This window comes from Lactuca sativa, chromosome 4 (genome assembly GCF_002870075.4).
Source record: "Lactuca sativa cultivar Salinas chromosome 4, Lsat_Salinas_v11, whole genome shotgun sequence".
NCBI lineage: Eukaryota > Viridiplantae > Streptophyta > Magnoliopsida > Asterales > Asteraceae > Lactuca > Lactuca sativa.
The window spans coordinates 292,498,815-292,504,007 of record NC_056626.2 but is presented as its reverse complement, the minus strand read 5'-3'; positions in this window follow the sequence as shown (position 1 = coordinate 292,504,007).

Sequence of the window (5,193 nt, the reverse complement as noted above, 5' to 3'; positions counted from 1 at the left end):
AAGGTTTATTAGCAAAAAGAGTCCCTATTTGGTGATTTTGTTGTGGTTTTGGTCCCTACCTCGTTAAGTTTAACAGCATGGCTGTTAACTCTTGGCAAATGATGGATTTAGCACCAGGGACCATTTCTGCAATTTTATGTTTTTACCAAACTAGAAGGATTAATTATGCAAGTTTTCTTTTTCAATTTATTGAATTCTTTTAGTTATTTTTTTTTCAACTTCTTTCTTATTGCATTATTTTTTTATTGGATTATTATATATTAATAAATATTATTTTTAATATATTATATTTATATATTAAAAATATTACTTTATTTGATTATTAATTTTTTTAATTAGTTTTTTTAATTTCTTCTTTATTGGATTATTTTTTTTATTGGATTATTATATATTAATGAATATTATTTTTAACATATGTATCGAACTATATATTATAATCATGACAGTAAATACTTTTATTTTATTAGATTATTACTTTAAATTTATTATTTTTATTTATAATAAATATTATTTTTTAAATGTTTTTATTTTCTTTTAATTGCTTTATTTGTTGTTTTAAATAAAAATACCAAAAAATCTCACCCACCCCAGCTCTCCTAATTTATTTTAAATTTTTGGAAAATAACATATTTTAGACAACACCATCACCATCACTTAGTCACCACCACTAGCATCACTCTGTCATCGTGTTTATTTTAGTTTTTTTTTTAATTTTATATTGTCATGTATCTAAATTTATTATATATTTCAATGCACTTATGATTTTAACTTATCATTTTAACATATATAATTTTCCTAAAAATATTTCTATATGAGTTACCAAATCTGAGTATTCGCTACTCGGCAGTCGGCCAAACGAGTACCAAATAACGAGTTCTACAACATTGTCACCACTTGTAGTGGCTATGGTGGTTTAAAAACCCTCGATATTACATTATCGTCATCGATAGCGGTATCGGTAATGAATGGTCGGCCGAAAGGTGTATGTTTTCTGGGGTTTATATCGCATTGTGTGGGTAGTCGACTGATATATTTTTCGTCGAGAATGGCCGACTGTAGGCGTTGATATATAATAATCAAATAAAAAAAATATTTGTTAATATATAATAATCCAATAAAAAACAATTAATCCAATAAAGAAGAAATTAAAAAAATTAATTAAAAAAGTTAATAATATAATAAAATAATGTTTATTAAGATGTAAATATAACATAATAAAATTAATATTTATTAATATATAATAATTCAATAAAAAAGAATTAATCCAATAAAAAAGAAGTTAAAATAATTAATAATATAATAAAATAATATTTATTACTATATAAATATAATATATTAAAAATAGTATTTATTAATATATAATAAGCGAATAAGAAGGAAATTAAAAAAGAAATAATGTACAATAATTCAATAAAACAAAAAAGAAAAATTACAGAAATGGTCCTTGTAATTTTATAAAAAGATAAAACTGCAGAAATGGTCCCTAAGGGTAAATTCATCATTTTCAAAAACTTAACAGCCAAGCTGTTAAACTTAACGAGGTAGGGACCAAAACCACAATAAAACCACCAAATAGGGACCTTTTTTGCAAATAAACTTCTTTTTGGACCTTACCCAAAGAAATAGGTAAACCATATGGACCATTTTTGCAATTTTGCCTAAATAATACATGTGTGCACAAGCAAAAATATGCATGTATGTGCAAACAGAAAAGTGTATATGTGCACATAACAAATATGTACAATTGGGAAAAAATTTCAATTTTAAAAAACAACTTAATATGCTAGGATGCTGCTATAGAATGTGATTTGTAGAAAACTTTTCAAAAAGAAAACGTTTTTTCAAGTGATGTGTATTTGAACACATCTTACATGTACAAACACAAATATGCATTGTGCACATCACTAATATAGACATGTAAAAAACATAAAAAATTTATATAACAATTTGGATATCGATTTATAGAGGACAAAAAATATATGAATTTTGGCTTATTTATTTATTTTTTTCGATAAAAAACTAAAGTCTAAAATTGCAAAAACGAAAAAAAGTAAATTAAGTGGGTTTTTTTATATCCGGTACATACTTGTTCAATTTAGTATGGTACAACCCTCTAATTTTGATGGTTGATTTTTGATCTTAATGATCTCAATGGATCTTCCTTGTATGTGTGTGGTGAGATCAAGATTGAACTAGATTGAAGTAGCAAACCAACCAACATAATTTTCAAATGAAATTTTCAGATAAATCAAGGTATATAAGTAAATTTAAATTTAATCAGAAAGATGAGGAAATAATCTAAAAGTAATCTAATTAAGATCAATGGAAGAAGAAATCATAAACAAAAGTCAACCGCTCTTGTTGTTTTGGATAGATCGAACTTGTTTTGAATTCAAAATCAGGATCCATCGGTTTAAATTAGGCGATCATATGAATTATGTTGTTTTTAGTTTATCGTGTATAATATTATTACGTATTTAAGATGAATACAGTTCAATCTATGTTTTTTTCACTTTATCTAATAAAGAAAATTCATGGATCTGTATAATGCATATTTAAAAAAATGAAATTATTATAAAACGAAAAAGAATTTAATAGAAGACTTGATTGGAAAAGATTAATAGATGTTTTCTCACTCTATCGTAACATAATTTACAAAAAAACTAATTGATAATTGAGTTGAATATTTTATTTTTGGATAAAACACCAAAATTCATCATGCATCTATCAGATGAACATTTTATTTGAATATATTGAATATAGAACATTTGAATTTAATGTTCGATAGTTATATGTAAAAGAGTAAGTTACACAAATGGTCCTTATGGTTTAGGATAATTTGCACATTTGGTCTCTAACTTATTTTTTTTAACTCGAAGGTCCCTACTATTTGTTTTTGTTATGTGCATGGCTCCTGTCTTACCTAACAAGATTATATTTCCCTTGAGTTTTTAATTTATTTAAATAAACACACCCTAACCCCACACTTCTTACCTTACCTTACATACTCCATCATTTTTTCCTATTTAAATAATAGTATTTTTAGGTAAGATAAGGACCAAGCATGTAACAAAAACAAACAGTACGGACCAAGCGCGAAACAAAAACAAATAGTACGGACCTTCTGAATTAAAAAAATAAGTTAGGGACCAAGCGCGCAAATTACCCCAAACCATAGAGACCATTCGTTAATTTACTCTATGTAAAAACATATGCATGAATAAACAAATAAATGGAATAAGTGATTCCATTACATTAAATGATCATGTTTTGATGTTTTGTGTTATTTGTAAGAAATATAATCAAAATAGATGAAAAATGGCAAGAAATCATTATCAAGCATCAAGTCAATTCTATTACAACAATAATTACATTTCAATATTATGTTTCATAGTTGTTGTTTATTGGAGTACTTATAATGTTGATTATTAGGAATTGATTACCGTTGGGGACTGTTATATGTTGGACTCATAAAAATTTACATTAAGCTGAAGGTGTAGATGGAGTATGGACGATTTTCCCTTGGTAATGATTTGGTCAATAATAATCATAAAGTTTGTCCTGGTCTACTTATATTGTTGGATATAGATTGATGAGCATTATTAATGACTACTGATACCTGGGTATATACATGAATATTTCTTGTTAGAGATTTATGATGACACTACTTGGGTATATACATGAATATTTCTTGTTAGAGATGTATGATGACACTGAATCATTTTACCCCCAATCATTTTTTCCTACTGTTTAGAAGGTGGATGGTGAGGTATTGTTTCTGTAATCATATAATTTTGTTAGTGACATGTTGCCTCAAACACAAATTTCCTAGAGAACAGCCAGACATGAGCCTGAACTAAGGAAAATCTAAACTCAAGAACAAAAAGAAAGTTTACCATATGAATCAAGATCATAGTTCACTAAGCTTAGATTGTGATGCAATTAGAGCTACAAAATCAAAGTTTAGTTAATCTTGTATTTAAATTAGAATTTTTTTTGAAGATATAAGAAACTTCACATATGCTACATTCAAATGATAGATTGAAACACTTATGTAAACAGTGACAAATCAAAATAAGACATATGCAAATGCATGTGATCATTTCATATGAAAATACATACACATGTCATATGTAAATGCATATGTTCATGCAGATCTATATGCCTAAGTGCACATTTAAGACGCATATGCATATGCACGCCCATCTGCACTTATGCATGTCTATATGCATATGCTTGAACATATACATATGCATATAAATTGTATATGCATATGCACATACCTATGAAATGTATACACATGAACATATGTATATGTATATTCATATACACATCCATTTGCGCTTATGTATGTCCATATGTATATCCATATATCCATATGAATATGCATCAAAATATACATCTGCATATGAAAAGTATATCCATACACATATCCATCTGTATATGACATTTATATGCATGTTTATATGAAATGTATATGTATATGCATATAAATATGGATATATGCGTATAAATATATACACGTGCATATGCATACTAATATGCATATATCTATGTAAATATATATATATATATATATATATATATATATATATATATATATATATATATATGCATATAAATGTATACATATGCATATAATAATATGTGTATATGCCTATAAATATACATATGCATATCATATATGCCTATAAATATATACATGCATATGCGTGTGTATATATTTACTGGGAAAGAAGAATAAAGGAAAACAAAAGGAGAATTTTCACAATAAGGGGCACGGATATAATAGGAAAACCGCCAAAATTCTAGAAATAAAAGTGGAATTCATGGAAACATGGGAGATACTTTTTAGCAGAACATGAATGGAAGGAATAATTTAAGTAGGTTCAACTTTAAAGAGGGGAAATCAAGTTTTACTCGGTTCAAATCGAAAAAAAATGGAGGGAAGAAACAAGAGGCAACTAAATTCAGTTTTGGAGGTAAAGATTCATAGGTATTTATGTAAAAAAAGAGGAGAACAATGGAAATTATAAGGGTATATGGTGTTTATTCCAATGGAAGATAAGGTTAAGAATATGAGAACAATGGAAATTATATGGGTATATGGTGTTTATTCCAATGGATGATAAGGTTAAGAACATTTAAGGAAGCAAATCTCATCAGCTTTGCTTCATTGAAAACAAATATATG